A 19,146-nucleotide genomic window follows, 5' to 3' on the forward strand; every position below is an offset into this window, starting at 1 on the left:
GGTAGGAGAGGAGAGGGCAGGAGAGGGCAGGGGAGGGCAGGGCAGGGGAGGGTAGGAGAGGAGAGGGCAGGGAAGGGCAGGAGAGGGCAGGGGAGGGCAGGGCAGGGGAGGGTAGGAGAGGAGAGGGCAGGGGAGGGCAGGGGAGGAGAGGGCAGGGGAGGGCAGGGGAGGAGAGGGCAGGGGAGGGCAGGAGAGGAGAGGGCAGGGGAAGAGAGGGCAGGGAAGGGCAGGAGAGGGCAGGGGAGGGCAGGGCAGGGGAAGGTAGGAGAGGAGAGGGCAGGGGAGGGCAGGGGAGAAGAGGGCAGAGCAGAGGAGGGCAGGGAAGGAAAGGATAGAGGGGGAGAGGGCAGGGGAGGACAGGGGAGAGAGGGGAGAGCAGGGGAGGGCAGGGGAGGGCACATACAAACAGGAGAGGAGGTTTAATCCTATTAATCAAGACTTCCGGCTGTGGAACCCAGCAGAGCTGGCTGTGAATCACACTGTGTTACCTCAGGGGAGCCACTTCACCTCTGCAAGCGAGCCCTGCGGCCCCACCTGGAAAGTGGGGCCACTGGGGTCCTCATTTGGTAGGGGTGCTGGAGGAGTCTGTGAGTTAGGAAGTAGAGAGCACACGGAGGACGCTCTCCATATGCGCCGCTTGGAAGGGGGAGAAGGGGGCAAGGTGCACCTGGCTCGGGAAGCAGCCCACCGAGGCGCGGCCACAGGGGTGACGGAGGCATGGCCCCTAGAAGACAGCGCTGGGCAGCCTTGCTCCTTCCCACCTGTAGGCATGAGTGCGGCTCGGTACCGGCCCGCCGGCCACCTGTGACTGACAGTATGGCCCCCCACCCCGGTCCGGAGGCTGTTCCCGGAGGCTGTTCCCGGAGGCTGTCCCCGGCTCAGAGGTAGCCCAACCAGACCTATGCCCCGCGGCTCCGTGACAAAGCAGGAAGCGCTTGCGGCGGCGGCGGGCACAGAATGGCCATAAAGGTGACTCAGGTGTCCACACCCCTTTCATCCCGAGGTCCCAGGGCCTGACACACGGGCTCATTAAATGTCTCAGGCGTCCCCCTGAGGAGGAGGCCCGACGCCCACTCTTCCTGAGCCAGGCACGGTATGGGCCCTACATCCTTAAGTGAGATGCAAGGATCAGAAGCATTTTCCCATTTTCCATGGGAGAAGCCTGAGCTCAGGAAGGTTAGGTGTCTTGCCCAAGGTCACACAGCAGGGTCTGACCATGGTCTCTCTGATTCCTAGTCTGGTTGGTTGGATTAATTCCTGCCCCATAGTCAGGCGGGGAAATGTGGGCCATAACAGCTCCAATGTGCCTGGAACAGGGAGACAACCGGCAACCCCTCAGACCTCCCGATGGCCTGGTCCAAGCACAGGGAAGGTCTGGTCACAGCCGTGGCCATTGATATTTGCCAAATATCCGTAGGAGGAGCCTGAAACAGGGTGCAGAATTTGGAACGAGGCAGATGTTATTGAAAACATCTTAAATTATGAAATTTTTTCTTATTATGAAACACATTTCGTGCCTTCAAACAACAGTTTGTTCCCCCCAGTCTGGAGGGCCGAAGTCTGACACGGGTCTCACAGGCTCAAGCGGAGGTGTCCACAAGGCTGGTTCCTTCTGGAGGCTCCAGAAGGTGTTTACTTGTCCCTTGGGAGTCTAGGGCTCCCGGCCCCTCCTCACCTGTCTCCAAGCCGTCTGTTATCACCTGTCCTACTGCCTCTTCTGAGGCATCCCCTCCGCCTCCCTGTCATCAGGACCCTGGGATGACACTGGTCCCACCTGGACGGTCCAGGATCATCTCCCCATCCCCCCATCCTTAACTGAATCACACCTGCAACATTCCTCTGCCACATGAGGTCACACATGTCCAGGTCCTGTGGATTAGAACAAGGACATCTCGGGGACCATCTTCAGCCCAGCACACACGCGTTTCATAAATGCAGTTCTGCCCTTGTCATTTCCCACCACGCCCCGTCACCGGAAGGACTTGTGGACCCCGAGGAGCCCACCAAGGCAACCAGGAAGCACGGCAGGTGGGGGCCAGAGGTCCGGGCAGAGCCCCTAGGGGAAAGGAGTCTTTTGCACCTGCCTCTGGAACCCGGCTCCGCCCACCATGTGCCATGTGGGGGCGGGTGAGGGGGGGTTCTGTCGGCTCTGCCAGGGAGGGGAGGGACACTCTGCTCTGGGTTCTCCCTGCCCCACCCCTCCCACCCCCAGCCATCCTTCCCAGGCAGTCCCCGGAGTTACTGTTTTAATGAGTTCTCTGCCCTCTAATTAGCAGGTGTGGCTTTGAAAGGAAGCGCCTGGTGTTTACCTTGCACGGAGCCTTTAATAACCAAACCCAAGGAATCGGCGGGCTGGCTCCCGCCTAATCCCCATCTGAACGGCAGCGCTTAATGAGCCTTGGCACCAGCGAACCTTCTCCTGCCCTCTCCCAGGCGCCCTGCAGCGCCCCAGGGGCTCGTTACTGAGCTGGCTTCAGCCCTGCCAGGAGGCGCCCAACAGCCCAGTGGAGTCTGAGGCCTGGGGCGGAGGGGGGGCAGGGGGCGCCCGGATGGAGTGGGTCCTGCAGGCCATTCTGTGTCCCCTGAGCCAGCGGGGCACCCTGGCTCACATTGACCAGCACCCCCAGGAGTCCAGGCTGTTCTGAGGCTTTACGTCTCCAAGTGCCCAACACCCTCACCCCCACCCCCCTACCGTTGTCCCCAGAGGGGCCCCAGGGGAGCAGAGACTGGTATATACAGGCACTTTCTGGACTGACTGCACACAACAGTCCTGGGAGACCGGCAGTGTTAGCCCCCATTCTACAGACGGGAAGGACGAGGTACAGAAAAGCTAAAGACTGCGGGAGTCAAGGGTGGTGCTGGGACTCCATGGAGGGCTGGACTGATTCCAAAGCCTTCAGCTCTCTCCAGGAGCCCGGGGAGCTGTGGGAGGGGCAGGGGCAGAGGGCAGAATTCAGATGAAAAAACGGAGGTGCCTCCCCAGCCTCCGGCCCCATGAGGGGTCGGGGGCGTGACCTCCCTTTGCCTACCACTGAATGCATGCCCCCCAGAGGGTTCCAATCCTGGAGGCCCTCAGTGACCTCCTGCGGATCCAGCGTCTCCTGCTGCGAGGCTGCGGGCAGACAGCGACCAGCTGGTCTGGACGGTCGCCTCTGTGCCTACGCATCCAATCAACGCAGGAGACTGGGTGGAGCTGGGCCCCAGAAAGACCAGCCAGCTGCAAGGCCAGTGGCAGGCCTCGTAAATCACAGGAGAGGCGCAAGGACTCAGAGGAGGGGAGACAGGCGTGGCATGGGGTTAGGCTGTGGGGCGCACAGAGGCCCATCTTCTCTCTCCAATTCCCTCCCTGGTGCCCATTCTGCAGGACCCAGAAAGGGGCCTGCACTCTGAAAAGAATATTCGAGATCATGGGGTTTTTTTGTTTGTTTTCTTTTAAAATAAACGGATCTGCCTCTGGGTTGCTGGAGAAAGGCTGAGGCGCCTCCCACCCCATTTGTGCTGTAGTTACACCCCCCCCCCCCCCCCCCCCCCCGCCTTGCCTCTGAATAGCCCGCCAGTCTGCTGGGGAGCTTGAAAGGCGTTTGGAGAGTTTAGGCGGGAGAGAAAAGGCCTCTGCTGGCTTCCTTTGTTGGGAAAGGGTCCCTGCTGGGCCTTTATCTGGCTTGCCGGCTCTTCCTGCAGCCTCAGAGACACCCCCAAAGGGGGAAGAGGAAGCCTAGCCCTTCAGGCCTCCTGTCCCTCCTGGGGTGCAGGACTCCACCCAGGACAGGACCTCCAGGTCCTCTACTCCCTGGGGGCTTGGTTTGAGAGAGCTTGACCACCCCAAGTGCTCTGCTGTCCTACATCCCTGGCCTGTCAGGACCTGAGCTCCCTAGCATTTATTGAGCACTTACTGCATACGGCACTGTCTGAGCGGTCTTCTGGGACATGATCTGGGTGTGTGTGTGGGAGGGGGATCACTGGGATTCAGGTGTGGCCTGGGCTCTGTGCCAGGCATTTGGAATGCAGAATGGGGGCCCACAAATAAAGATGACTCAGCCCTCCTCCCCAGGACCTTGGTATGAAGCAGGGAAGATGCCATCCTTCTAATGACCTAATATGTAGCAGGGGAAAATGTGTGACCTTGAGAATTCCTTCCTCTGGGAACTTCCGTTCCCCCATCTGTAAAATGGGGTGTGTAGGGAGGGCCAGGTGATCTGAACCCATCCAGCCCGGAACCTTTATGTTGCAATAATTGATCGCGTTTCCTAAAATGGCCACAATGGTATTTCCCATCCTCCTGTGCCATTCTGGAACCTTCAGTTTTGTCTCCTGCCCTTGAACCTGGGAAGGGAGAGGGCTCTGTGATAGCCTCCACTAATGGGGAAGTGGCAGAAGTGGCTAGGTGACCAAAGAGGCTTGGTCAAAAAGCTGATTTGCTTCTTTCTGTCCATCTCTTTGACTTGGGACATTTGGGCTTGAGGCCGAGCTACCCCGGAGCACAGGCCACATGGAGAGGCCAACAGGGGCTGCGCTCTCAGCTGACGCGGCCTGCCCCAACCTGCCAGCTGTGCGCTGTGCGTGCATGAGTGCGTGCATGCGTGTGGCATCTCGGGGCCGGCCGTGGGGCAGCCTGTGTGAACGCGCCCCTTCCGCGGCGGCTCCAGCTCTGGTATGGTGGCCTCAGCTGACGCGGTGCCATGTGGAGCAGAGACAGGCCCTCCATGCCAAGCCTCACCCAAATTGTAGACCTGTGAGCAGAAGCAGTGGAGTTGGGGGTGGCTGGTCACCCAGCAGCAGATGACCAGGAGAAATGTCTCCGGGCAGTCTGCTCTTGGGCTGCCTGGGACCCCACAGAACTCAGGACACAGCAGGCCCCCGCAAATACTTGCTGGTGGTCAGCTCTGCAGCAGGGGCTAAAACTCGGACCGTAAGTACTTCCTAAGTACCAGGCACTGTTGGAAGCCTTAAACTCACTGCATCCTAACAACGTTCATTCCCCTTTTACAGATGAGAAAATTGAGGCACAGAAAGACGAAGTAATGAGTTTGAGGTCACACAGCCAAGAAGAGGTGGCGTGGGATTCAGACCGGGCAACGGGTTCCAGAGTCCTCACCCTTAACCATTAGGCACTCCTGCCCCTCCCAGTGGTTTCGATGGTCCCATGTCCCCGAAAAGGCCAGGAGGGCCCTGGTTCCAGAAAAATGTATACTTTCCAATGAAAAAATGTTAAGAGCAAATAGCAGGCCATTTTTCTGTGCCTGTAAAATTTTTCACGTGAATATATTTTAAAAATCAATTAAAAAGTGTCCTTTATGAATCATAAGGCCCAGTTTTCAATCTGAAAACCATGATCATGACAGAATGAGAACCTGAAGGGACAACCATGAACCGCGAGAGGTCAAAGCAGCGTGGGGCATAAAGAAATAAATTGTGTAGGCCAGGCCCAAGGCATGCCCTCACTACCAAGGCTTTTTTTTTTTTTTTAAACTGAGATATAATTTACATTCATAACATGCAACATTTTAAAGCGCCCAGAATCTCCTGAGAATCTAACTCAGAACCTCTGGTCCCCAGGGCCGGCCTTCCACCTTTTCTTAGGGCAGTGACAGCGGACAGGGGATCTGACCCCGCCATCCTGTGGTCTCCACCAACCCTCAGAAGGTTCCAGACATGCCGAGTCTTTGGCATGGAGCGCTGTCTCTCAGACCGTGCCTCCCCCTCGGCTGTGGCACGAAATCACCTCGTCGGACCACGGACCTCATTTTTGGTTTGGAGACTGTGGCCCTCAGAGTCCCAGGCCTACCTGAAACTGGCTCTCCCGCTGTTCTCCGAGGTTCTGTCTCCACCGTGAACCACAAATGCTTAGAGGCAACAACCCACGGCGCCCTGTTCTGTTTTCCCTTTCAACAGCTATTTCGGGAGGCAGGAGACAAAGTGCAGCGAGCATTAGCTTTCCCCTTAGACCTACCCAGGGCCCTGTCCCTGTGGGGTCTCTCACCACCAGTGGCCCCAGAGTTGGCGGAGCCTTGGTTTCCTCAAACGTGAAACAGATAACAGGCCTCGCCCGCAGAGCCCTTGAGGGGCCCCGCACGACGTCCCTGGAGGAGCACAGCTCTGTGCTTGGACCCAGCCGCCCCCCATAAACGTTAGCTGTTGGCACAACCGCAGCATAAACAGCCCACTGGCCACTGCATGTGGCAAATTCACCTCTGATTAGGTTCGTGTATTTATTTTTCTTTGCAATAGGGTTTGGAAGTGAAAGCAGTGTGGCCAGTTACAATGTTTCCAGAAAGCTCAGGGAGCTCTAGGCCACTCTGGGTGGGCTGCTCCCCACCCCCCCACAACCCCACACCCAGGGCTTTGAGGGGACTGACCCCATCGGGCCCTATCAGACCTTGACTGGCCTCCAGGGACAGTAGAGGGTGCTCTGTTTCCTGGAATGTGTGCCCATGTGACACGGAGCTGGCCTCTGGCGACAGCAGTGTTGAACTTGGAAACTGACGCTGTGCTCTGGGTGGCTGGGAGGGTCCATGCATCCTAGCCCTTCTGACCCGCACGTTGCTGGGTGCAGAGCCCTGGGTGCCTTCCCACACACACCCAGGGCAAGCTCTGAGCAACAGGCACCCCGTGGCTGCCTGGGGAAGGAGGAGCTGCGGTCAGGCTCGGTGGGGGACACCGCCCTGGTGTCACAGAGCCAGATTCGGGGTCTGGCTCTACCCCAAGCTCAGGGACCTTGGGCATGTTCCCGGCCCCCCCGTCCTCTGCTGTAAAATGGGGCTGTTAGTCAAGATTGGAATTCAGTCAGCTTGTGGGCAGAATTCTCCCCCTCCCCTCGTTTTAAATAAATACATAAAATAGATAAAAGCACACTAGCATTGCAGGAAGGGGGCCTGGGGCTGACCTCTTCACTTTCCCTCCCTCTCCTCCCTGCCCCGAGGCCCCCCCGAGGCCCCTCTACTGAATACACCATGTTAAGGACTCTTTGATAGCCCATAAAGCCCGAACACTTGAACTACAAGCATTCATTCAGGTTACAGACTAGCTGAGCACCTACTAAGTGCCAGGAAGTGTTCAAGGAGCTGGGATACAGCTGTGAACAGGACAGACGGGGCTTCTGGACTCCTAGAAGGGACAAGACAGAAAATAAGCAGGTGCTCCACGGGAGGGAAACTAAGAGCCATGGCGAAGAGGACCAGCTCCCAAGGGAAGCGAGGAAGGGAGCTCTGAGTGCCTTCCTGGCAGGAGGCCTACCAGTGAGGCAAGGGCCCTGAGGCACAAACACCCTCGGTGTCCTGGAGGCGCAGCAAGAAGGCCCCCGTGGCCGAGGCAGCCAAGGGCAGTGGGAAGAAAGGAGGCGAGAGAGCCAGCGACGGGGTCAAATCTCACTTTGGTAGGCTAAGTGTACGGAGTTCCCTAGCATCCCCCAAAAGTCATGCCCCCGGGACTTCAGGATGTGATCTTATTCGGAAGCAGGCTCTCCGCAGATGTGATTAGTTGACGTGAGGTCACCCTGGACTAGGGCAGGCCCCAATGAGATGAAAGTGTCTTTATAAGAAGGGGAGAGGACGCAGAGGAGAAGGCGGGGCGGAAGCAGAGGCAGAGACCAGAGGGACGTGGCCACAGGCCAAGGGACGCCTGAATCCTCCCCACCCAGCCATGGAAGAGGCAGGAAGGACCCTCCCCGGGGGCCTCCAGAGGGAGCGCAGTTTTGCACTTCTCCTCTCCAGAGCTCCAGGAAAGTCAACGTCTGCGGTCATCTCTCATGCCCCCCCGCCCCGGACACTCCTACACCCGGGGCAGGACCTTGCCCTCATCTGGGGAGAGATGCGGGTCAATGCAGATGCTGAGAGCAAGCAGGGCATGATCCGACGGGCATCTTCAAGGGTCAGGTGGCATCACACAGCCCACCCTGTCCGCCCCCGCCTCTGAGTTTGGAACTCAAGCCCGCATCCATGATACCAGGCTCCTGGCCTCAGAGGGGGCAGAGAGAGAAAAACTACCCATGGCCTCTGCTCACCCAGGAGCCCTCGGTGACACACACCTGCCCAGCCACCCGCATCCCAAGTGTCCACGTTCTCTGTGGGACGCTGATCAGGGCCCTGCCCGGGGCGGGCCCCAGCCGCCCACCTGGCTTTCCACACAGGCACCTCTGAAGGCCCCGGGAACGACAGCAGAATGGATGTGCTGGCCCAGACTGGTTCTCCCTGCTGCCTTATTTAAAGTTTCCCAGACAGATTTTCTCCTCTGAAAACTTGGAGCCTGTCATTATCCACCCCAGAACCTGTAATTTTTTTAAAAAGAACACAGCCCGGAAGGAGAAATGAGTCAGCTGGGTAGCGTCAGCTCTACGCTTTGCCCGTCGTGAGCCGGGGGACGAGGGGCGTCAAGTCAGGGATGGAGGGAAAGGTCACGGGCTGATGCAACAAGCATTTATTAAGCACCTTGTGTTTGCCAGGCACCGAGCTAGGCGTCTCCACAAACACAGCTTCAATAAGTCTGGCACTATTTTACCCAATATGCACAACTTGTGGAAAAGCCTCTAAAGAAAGGGCAAGGTGGGTAAGACCCAAGGCCAGCCGGAAATAAGTGGGTACAAGGCCGAATGTGCAAGTCCATCTAAATGGGAAGGGAAGGAGAAAGCCGAGAGAAACAACACGAGGGCCGGGACCGGAGGCCCTGTGAGTCTGTGCTCTGGGCAGAGCCTCAGCTTGCTCGTGGGTGAACGGCCCTGCTAACGGCTGACGGTGGGACCTTGCACCATAGCCACCAAGCTCAGATGGGAAATGCCCGAGGAGCCATCCCTACGGGGACCTCCTCTGGCTGACACTCACCACCCCATCCCAGCCCAGCCCGGCCGGATGCAGGGAAAGGGGAAGACCCTGGGAGGCCCAGCTGTTGAGTGGACAAGGATGAGGCCCAGGAGCTGACTTCCCGCCTGCTGCAGCCTGGCTATGATGTCACTCAATCTGGAAGCTTCCCTAAGGATTCCTGCCGCACCGCCCCACCAGTGTGCTCACACCGACTGTCAGCCTCAGGTCATGTGCCCATACTTTTCCAGCACTTCCCTCACAAATTTCTGTCGACTGGCAGTGGAGAGCCTTGAGACCCCAGCCCAGCCCCAGGGCATCTGTCCGCACATCAGGGCAGAAGAGGAGGAAAGCGGGGCAGCGCCAGGCCCCATAGTGTCTCAGCAGGGGGAAACCCAGCCTATCCGAGCCACAGATTACACTGGCTTTCCAAAGTGAGCACATGGGCACCAGCCGCCGGGCCTCATGGACGTGAGCGCCGGGGCCCCGTCGGCCCCGCTGGTTCCTTAAGAACACGGCCTGATCTATAAGCTTCTCAGGAGCCACACTGCTGAGGGAATTTGTGGTTGCCGAGACGATTTCAGAGGTGAGAACATTAATGCCCAAGGTCACTTTATGCCAGTTCAACATCACGGGGTGAGCCAACAGCTCAGGTGGCCCAAGATCTGACAGTCCGGGGAGCCCCATGTCTCCTGGCCCCAGCTCCAGGAGGAGAGGAGCTGAGAAGCCACATCCTCATAGGCCATTTGCTACAGAGCCTGCCCAATGGGCTTCGTATGGCCATGCCAACACCCCTGCCAACCATGACCCTGACAACAGCCCATGTTCCACGTGTGCCCGCCACTGCTCAGAGTACATCCACACCCATGCCCTCAGTCCCCAGAGTATGCACTATTGTCATTTCCATTCTACAGATGGGAAAACTGAGGTCCAGAGTGGATTAATGACTTGTCTTCCTGGGGCAGCCAAAGCCCAGAGAGAGATGCCCCGTCTAAGAAGGGCCCCTTCAGCCTTCACTGGACGCCAGTGGTCACTGCTGGCAAAGGGCTGGCTCTCCTAAGGGGCCTGGAAATAGGTGCTCCCTCCCATGGCCTCCTGCCCACCTGGATGCTGGTCCCTGCCATGTCACCCTGGGACTGCTCACCTGCCATGTTCGAACCGTGTCCTGCCCCACTGCCAGACCTTGGCAGATGCTATTCTCCCTGCCTGGCATGCTAACCCCTCTCTTTCTCCGCTTTCTAGAACCTTCTGAGTTCTTTCAAGGGCTCGACTCTGGCCCAAATCGCCTGGGAACCCCAGCACCAGCCTGATATTCAGACACTTGGTATCTGTAAAATAGGGCTCTTGTCTGCATGTGGGTCCCCCGGAAGCTGACCCTGAGACCAGGACTGGAGTGGACAGGGGACCTGGATGCATGGGTTGGGGGTGGGAGGTGAGGCAAGAAACAGAGGAGCCAGGAGGGCGCATTACGGCTCATCAGGCTACACTGTGGGCGGCGGGGACTCTGGAGACCGAGGGTGCTGTGTAGACCAGGGCTGAGCCACCAGAGTACGAGGAGGCTGGAGGGTTTGCCCTCTCCTGCCCACTGCTGGCGTACGGGGGCCCCAGCCCTGCTGGCCAAGGAATGCAGAGAAGCCCTCAGGGTAGGGTGGGGTGGGGGTGGGCAGCAGGGGCAAGCTCTGGGAGGGGGGGGTGCCACCAGGTTCTGACCAATCAGAGCAGACGCCTGCTGTAGGCAGCGGGAGGGCCCTGTAGCACCTGCCAGCTGTGGGTCAGCCCCAACTTCACTGGTGTTCCCTGACAAAGGCCTGGTCTTGCTCTCACGCTATCCTCAGAGCACAGCACCTGGGCCGCACACAGCTGGTGCTCAGTAAATGCTCGTGGTTTAATAGACACACAGCAACATGGGGTGGGAAATCTTTCCATACACTTAGGGGAGAAACATACGTCTGCCTTAGCCAGTGGAGGGCACGAAGGGTGCCAGTGGGCAGGGGCCTTGGTGCGTTCCTGCAGGGCCAGCCCCACGCCCTCTGAATGCAGGGGGCAAACACAAGCATCAGGGGGCCGCTTCTGGGCTCCCCCTGTGATTACTGTTGACGCAAGTGGCAGCTCATTCAATATGTAGGCTCTGTAAGGCCTTCCCCCCTCACTGTGCTGGGCTGCAGCCAAACCGGATTGGGTTACCTGAGCAAGACGGGTGTTCACACCTGCCCAGGATCTGCTCTGCACGCCCTTGTTGAGAGAACGGGTCCTCCTGCCAAGAGGACGCCGCCTCTCAGCTCCCCAGACACACAGGGAAACAAGCCACCAGGCCATCAAGGCCCATGACACCTGTGAAGCGCCATGGGGCCAGGATGGGGGAGTGGGACAGCAGGGGTTCCCAACCTCTCAGTCTGCTGCAAAGACCACGGGTGATTTCTGTGGCCCCTCTGCCGAGGACACGTGTGGCCCTTGCAGGTGTCCCGGCCCGTGACCTACCACTGCCCCCTACTGGCCACGAGCAGGACCCCACACGTCTGTGAGCAGCTCCCTCCCGAGCCAGGGGTAGAGGAGCCTGGACCAGGAGTCAGGAGCGTGGGTCCCATACCTGCTCATCCAGTGCCCTGGCCACAGGCCATACATGGCAGGGGAGCCCTCAAAATGCACCCCGTGTCCCTCAAGATGGACAGTAAGTGGACACACCAGGTTTGCTATGAAGATAAGATCCCACGAATAATTCAATGTATCGACTACATATTAAAATGATAACATTTTGGCTACACGTTAAAATGTATTTCACCTCTTTTTACTTTACCATCCAGCTTCATGTAGATATAATCGACGTTCAACACGACGATTCGATGGGTGCATTTACTGCAGAACGATCACCACAGTAGGTTTTGTTAGCACTCATCACCTTGTGTAGTTACAGAAGTTTTCTTTCCTCGGGATGAGAATGTTTTTATTTGTTTCTAACGGGGCTATGAGGAAATTTCAGATTACGTCTGTGGCTGGCGTGGTATTTCTACCGGGCAAGGGCGCTGCTGGAGAAGCTAATTGGCTGCTGTGAAGTTTCTGGTAAATCACTTGACCCCTTGGAAACCAGCAGACAGACCAGATGGCCTCTGGCGTCTGTCCGGCTGGGACACATTGTGGCCTGGAGCAGTGGCCTGGGAGCAGCCAGAGCACAGCCCTGTGGGGGCAACGGACCAGAGCATGTGGCCACTCCCCTCCGACCTCGCCTTCCACCTCTCCCCTCCCACCTGCGGCCCCACACCTGCCCTGCCCTGCAGAGAGCAGGCCCTGACAGCTGCTGGCCCCTCCACGCTGCTGGCCCGGGTCTGGCTTAAGGATGCACCGGGTTGTTTGGCCCTCAGGGCTGGGCAGGGATAAATGTGACCACCGGCCTCCTGTCCCCTCTCCCTCCACTGACCCCTCCTTCTCCTTCTCAGTCAAATCTAACTGTATAGAGGTGTCCTTGCAAGTCTCGGAGGAAGATAAAGGCCAAAGGTCACCTGACACCTCAGTCGCTTGTGTCTAGATGGGGCAGAGCCGGGAGCTCTGGATATTTCTGAACCAAGCCACAGATATCAGCCAGGCCTCTGCGTGGTCCCGGGACACGCACATACGCATGGCAGATTTTCTGAGCTGGCTCTGACTTGAAATGCTGTGACCAGTTGTCCCTCTGAACTGTCCAAATGTCCCTGGGTGTTCTGACACATCAGAGTAAATGCAGGGACAGTGCAGTTTGCATCCCGAGCAAGAGATGAAGGCCCCAGATCTCTGAGCTGGCAAGGACGGGCTGGGACGGCTCTGTCTCTCCCACCAGATGCCCTGAGAGATAGGTGAGAAACAGAGACCACACTGGTGCCTGCCCTCAGGGGACCCTGTCTGGGGAGATAAGGCTCCGGAAACAGCAGGAGAAAAATGCTAGCTGGAGAAAGGTTAGAGCCGGTGATGGGAGAGGCGGATTCCGACGGAGATACGACCCCGGATGGCAGCACGCACCTGTGAGAGCGCAGGAGGAGGCAGGCCTCAGGGAACAGATTGGGGGGGGGGGGACGGAGGGATCCCAGAGTGTGTGTGTGTGTGTGTGTGTGTGCACGTGCGCGGAGGGGACAGCGGGCATCCAGCCTCGCCGCCTCCGAGGCCTGCAGCTTCACCCAAGCCCTGCTGTGCCTGCAGCCCTCCATCTGGCCCCCACCTGTCCTCTGCCCGGTTCTGGCCAGGTCACCGCATGCTGAGTATGCTTCCCCTCCATTTTTCACCCCGGGGTTTTGAGCTTAAAGCAAACATCCAGAGCAATCTAAAGGACTTTCCAGAGGGTTCCTGGGAGGAGGCAGCATTCCTGTCCCCCTACTTTGTGAGGCATTTGCAGATAGCCTCCGGGGCTGGGCTGTTTTTGTGGCACCAGCTAGCAGACTGACTTCTCCTTTTCTCTTCCCTCCCCCAGCTGCACGAGGCACTAGTGGAGAGGAAGGAAGGGGGAGAGGGGAACTCTCTGAGCCAGCTCGCTCTCTCTTTCACACATGCATGCACACACCCTCTCACCCTGGCTGGGACCAGTGCAGTATCATATCACCCTAGGACCTGCTCACATCTCTCTTAGGTCCCCTGGCTTCCCAGTGAGCAGGTGTGGGGGTTCAGCAGGCCCAGGGTGGATATTGTCAGCTCAGCCCTGGCTGAAGGGTAGCAGAGGCCAGGCCTTGATATGAGAGCAGCCCCAGCAGCTCACATATCCCTTCTCTATAGCTATCTACTGCCCAGGCCTGGGGCCACCTGGTCTTAGCCCTCAGTTGCCTGTCTGAGCTGGCCCTGGAGTCCTGCTTCAGGCTGAGACCTCGCAACCCCCCCCCCACCCTGGGTATGATGCCCCAACAGCTGTCCTGTGGTGACTGACAGGGCAGGAAATCCTCTCAGGGCACAGGGCAAGGAGTGGGCAGGAAGGGGCACTGAGGCAGGGGTGGGATTATTCTGCTTGGCTTCCTCAGAGCTGAATGTCACAGATTAACTCACTACAACAGTCCTCATGCAGCGGTTACAGGTGGGGCTGCTCTCTGGGTGGGAAGATGGGGCTCAGCTGGGAAGGTACAGAGAGGGGACTTGAACCCAGAGCCCACCTGGCTCTGTGGGCTCCCAGCTGTGGTCTCAGGGACAAGAGGCCACTGCTGGGCCTGCCCTTCCCATCCTGAGAAAGAGCCCTGGGAGGCCCCACGGGCTTCCCTCCTGTCTGGGGAGTGGGAATGTCTCTGCCGGGGTTTAGGGGTTAATGGCCCACTGCGTGTCAGTCCTCGGGGCTTCTGTAAGCATCCGTGGAGGCAGGGCCTTCTCCCTACCCAGAGCCAGTCCCAGAGAGGCTGCTGGCTCCAAGGACCCACAGCCCCTGTTCATCCCCTGCTGGGCAGCCTTGCACCTTGGGAAGCCCTGCCGGGAGGCTACCCCACAAACACTCCAGCCCAGCCAGGCCAACATGGGGAGAGGGACCCCGGGCCGCCCTTCCTCGACCTGGGTGGACAAGACCTCCTCCTGCTTGTACTGGGGTAAACAGTGCCGCCGACCCCATGAATGTCCTCCTGGAACCTATGGATGGGACCTTATCAGAAATTGGGTCTTTGTGGGTGGACTCAAGTTAAGACCAAGTTATGCTGGATTGGGGGTGGGCCCTAAATCCAACGACAGATGTCCTTACAAGAAAAAGGCACAGGGAGATTTGGGGACACGGAGGAGAAGCCACGTGACAGTGGAGGCAGAGACTGGAGGAATATGGCCACGAACCCCGGAAGGCCTGGGGTCCGCAGACGCCTGGCAGAAGGAAAGAGCACATCCTTCATGGGGGGCCTTGCCCTCCCCCTCTTGCCTCACTGTCCGGGGGCTTAAGGTTTCCATTCATCTGCTGCGGGGAGAGCCCCAGAAATGGGGCATCTGGGGGGCCTTGGGAATTTGAGACTGGCACCCAGGAGCAGGCCGTCCTTCACCTCCCGGGCTGCCTCTGCTGCTATCAGACCCACCGCCCGCAGGAAGACACGCTAATCCTTCTTGACAGACCCACTACCATGTCTGACAGCCGTGGAGGCGAGGCTGGCTGGGGCTATATTTAGCCTCCAACTGCTCCTGCCCAGGTGCTTCTGATGTGAGAAGGTACTGAGGCGGGTATGGGGGGCAGGGGGAGGAGAGGGGTCCTGCTGGCAAGCTCTGCGGCTCAGGGCTTCGGCTGGGATGTGCTTTACGGTGTGTGTGGGGGGGCACAGCCCAGCTGACAGAGTGACCTCAAGTCCCGGATGGGGTGTCCCTCCCTGGGTGTCCTGATTGCAAACACCCTCCCTGGCCAGGCATCCTCCTCCAGCTGCCCTCATCCCGCCCCTGTGGGCCTCAGCAGCCCCCACGGGACACTGGGTGGTGTGGCCTCCCTCGGCCAGGGCATGGCTGATAACTGATGCCCGGAGGAGGAGGGAGGGCAACCAAGGGAGGAGGAACGGGGTGCGCACGTGAGATGGTCTGAGAGAGGGGTGGGGTGGGGCATCAGGAAGGAGGGAGGGAGGGAGGGGCAGGGGATGGAGGGAGGCAAGGCTGATCCCCGCATTACGAAAACGGAGGAGAGGAGGATGAAAACATTAATGAGAATGGGGGTTAATCTGTGCAGCTACCGTTCTTGGGCACTGCCCGCTGACGTACAGACATTCACATCCCGTCAGTGGGGGGGCTATGGCTCTTAAGCCCATTTCCCTGACGAGGAAACTGGGGCCTGCAGAAGCTGCAGGCCCCCAAACTGAGGGCAACGCCCGGGCCCCACAGGGGCCACCACAAGGGCACCGCTCCCCGGGTCCTCTCTGGTCATCAGCAAGAGAGCTCTGCTCGGGCTGGCCCGCCAGGGGGCAGCTGGAGGGGGGCCCCCCACCCCGGCCGGGCTCAGCAGCCGCCATGGGTCAGGGGTGAGGCGGCGCTAAGTGGCTTATGCCTCCATGCGGAGGCCAACTGACAGACGGCTGGATTAACAAAGACGCGCTCTGTTCCCCGGCAGGTCATGCGGAAAGCACGGCCACGGCCCCTGTCACTTCTCCTTTTTTATTTTTTTGTAAGAAGAGATGTTTGTTCCTGAGCCGAGGCGGGGGAGGGGGCGCCCGCCTCTCCACCAGCTGGAAGCACATCAGCTGCCGCGGGCACAATGGATGCTTCTCCGCCGTGTCCACGCCCCGGGCCTGGGCAGCCCCGCCGCACGGTGACCCTCCCGAGCGCCAGCCCGCAGAGCAGCAGCTGGAAGCCCATCAGCAGGCCCGACTGGAGCCCCCAGAAGGCGGCCGTGGGCGGGCCGCCGCGGCAGCTGAGGCCGTGCTCCCCACCGGCTCCTGGAGGGGTGCGCCTCCCGCCCCGCCCGGTTCATCCCACGCCCCGGGGGCACGTTGGTATTCCAAAGGAAATAAAACGTCTTCTGAACACCGATCTCACCCATCTCTCTGTATGTGTAAAATGTGGCTACGTGGGAATGGCACACAACATACGTGGCTGGGGTCCCACTGCCACCGGGCAGCCTGCATCCAGAGCCGTGGCCTCAGCAACACCCGCCCCCCCCCCCCGGGGGTGGGAAGGACTGGCCGGACATGCAGATTCCCAGGCCCCACCCAGGCCTGCAGTCAAATCCTAATGCCCTGGCCCATGGGGAGGCCCCTGACCACTGCACCTGTGACCTGTCACCAAACTGAAGCAGGCCTCTGGCACTGCCATGCACCCGTCCAAGCCCCAGGTCAGCAGAAGTGCCCGGCACCGACGCGAGGCAGTGCAGTCCCCAGCGGGGTGCAGGGGATGCGGGGGTGCGGGATTTCTCCTGTGGGTCATGGTGGCCACAACACAGGATCTCAGAATGCTGAACTTGCCCTGATCTCCCCCAGAAAGGTTTCTGGTCCAAACCTCTCTGATTTATACCATGTGGAAGGAGGCGGTCTGGTCTGCAGAATCCGAGGACCGTTTACTCAAGACCCTTCCATAGGCAAGGCACTTAAACATACATATTTCATTCTTTTGGGGGTACACAGCAATGTGAAGCCAGGCTGGCATCTTGAAGACCTTTGTGTGTGTGGGGGGGGGATAAGCTTTAATAAACAGAAAAGACAGATTGATTTCTTCTTGGACTGACTGCCGTAGGCCTGTTGACAGTCCTGGGAGCCTTTCCTGAGTAGTTTAAACTAAGTCCCTGTCCTCGCGTCTGTGGTCAGCACGGCACTTGGGGGCTTCACATGCCAACATTCAAGGATGGCTTTCTAGGCCTGGCAGCCGAGAGGCTGTCTGTTTCGACACTCGCTCCAGCATCTGAAAAAGTAAGATGTGTCCTCTGGCCCAGCTGCCTCAAAAGGTTCTTTCAGGATCCTCCTGGAGGCTGGGCTTGGGGTCCACGACATAGTGGGGACCAGCCACCCCCAGGCTCGCACTACTGAGATACTGGCCACGTGCGGCGAGGTCCTCACAGCTGAGGGCTCCCTTGGACGCCTCCTCTGAGTTTACAGAGGCGGCAGCTCTGAAGTCTACTCCTGTGAGGACACCGACGCTCGGACGCTGATTTGGAGTCTCCACAAAGTTCACGGCTAAATCCCTCCTCTGCCCGCCGCTGGACGATGCCCTTGGCGTGGCGGGCACACTCCTGGGAGGAAATCACTACATCCATCCCTATGTTTCAAGAACCTGCTATCAGCTTCAACGGGGCTGAACCCAAACTTCCCAAACTCCCAAGTGATGGTGGGTAGTGGAGAACGAACTGTGCCCAGAGAGGTCAGGCCACTGCCGGCAGCTCCTGGTGGGGGTGGGGGGACGTCTACACCCCTGGGATGCCCTGGCCAAGAGTGTCTTTGTTTACTTGGGCCGTGGGCCACATGGCGGAGTGTATGCATCAGTGTCATTTCTGGGGGGGCGGGGGGGCTACCTCTGGAAGGCCTGGAGATGGAGGTCAGCCACGGCTTTGTGACCGAGCCCCAGTAAGAACTCTGGACACTGAGGCTCGGGGGAGCATCCCCGGGTGGCAGTACCCTGTGTGTGTATCCCCATCATTGCTGTGAGGGGTCAACACTGTCTTGGTTCCCCTGGGGGGGGGGCGATGGAAGCCGGACCCCTCCCGGATGCTGCCCTGTGTGCCTCTTCCTCGGCTAATTTTACTCGGGATCATAAACCATAACTTGAGCAGAGGAGCTTTCAGCTTGGACTCTGTGAACGCGCCTAGCAAAGTATCAAACCTCAGAGCGGTCCTGGGGAACCTTAGCTCTGCACCGGTGGGAAGGGAGGGCCGTCTTGTGGACTGCTCTCAGGTTTGCAGATGGCTGAGCCAGAGAGAGCAGAAGAGAGACAAGAGAACGGGGCTGCTGGCCATGAGCTGCCGGATCTGATGGGGGCACCATCTGAAGTCCCTCAGAGGCCACACGTCAGCAGGTGAGTCATGCCTGAGCCTTCCGCATGCCTGGGGGCGGTGGGTTTGCCTGAGCACAGAGCCTGGCTTGTGGCCCAACCCTGCAGACCCCCTCCCCTGCCAGCTGCCAGCTGCCAGGGCCCCCACCCCGGCACTCAGAGCTGGAATACTCGATGTCGTGAGCTGGGTTTGGAGGCTTGGGCGTCCTTCTCTCCCAAAGCAGAGCACTGCGCCGGTGCACAACGGGAAGGGGCCCCGGGGACCAGAACACTCAGGTCCGAGCTCCATTTCTCTCTCTTTGTGAAGTGGTTCTCTGACAGGAGAACTCCCCTCTCTGCAAAATGCTTGGCCTAAAAGCCACCCTGTCCACCCAACAGCTTCCCCAGATTGGCCTCTGTACAGCCTTGCCCGGGGGCGGAGGCAGCCCTCTGTCTGGACGGCTCAGACTGCTGGGACCTGCCTTCCCTACCAACTCAACAAATTTCTCCTGGAACCCCCCCCCCCCCCACGGCCCCAGTCTGAGGGGAGCCCTTGGCTCCATCCAGAGTAAATCTATTTACTCTCAGCACCGTGCATCCAATATGAAAGCACAACCACCACGTGCCCCCCCCCCCCCCGATGAAGTATCAACCCTTCCGCTGTCCTCGCGAGCGACCTGGCCTCCGGCACTGGACGTCTTGGCCGACCTCCCTCCTCCAGACCTGCTGGCCAGGCCACGCTCCACAACATCCACACGTGCCCTCCTGTCCCCAGCCCCGAGGGGGGAGGATGGGGAAGTGGAGCCGGGCAGGAAGGAAGCCAGAGCCACAGGGTGTTTTAGGGACACCGAGAGCCAATAAACGATCAGAGAAAGGTTCTCACTTTCCCTAGAGCAGCGATTGCTAACCCTGGCTGCATACCAGCAGCACTGGGGAACTTCACGTGCCCAAGGTCCACGGTCCGAGATTCTGGTGTAGTTGGTCTGCGTGGGGCCAGGGCCAGTGTTTTGTTAAA

The 19,146-nt window shown here is 59.2% G+C and overlaps 1 protein-coding gene and 1 long non-coding RNA gene across 4 annotated transcripts in view; one reads left to right on the forward strand and one right to left on the reverse strand.

Moving 5' to 3' along the window:
* GSE1 (Gse1 coiled-coil protein) overlaps positions 1–19,146 on the reverse strand; it is a 407,885-nt gene that overhangs the window by 274,524 nt on the left and 114,215 nt on the right. The gene's annotated exons all lie outside the window — the stretch shown is intronic.
* Positions 12,504–16,043, forward strand: LOC123000766 (uncharacterized). The gene is made up of 3 exons (XR_006408989.1): positions 12,504–12,613; positions 14,812–14,906; positions 15,787–16,043. It is a non-coding gene; the product is annotated as an uncharacterized LOC123000766 (long non-coding RNA).

This window comes from Ursus arctos, unplaced genomic scaffold (assembly GCF_023065955.2).
Source record: "Ursus arctos isolate Adak ecotype North America unplaced genomic scaffold, UrsArc2.0 scaffold_19, whole genome shotgun sequence".
NCBI lineage: Eukaryota > Metazoa > Chordata > Mammalia > Carnivora > Ursidae > Ursus > Ursus arctos.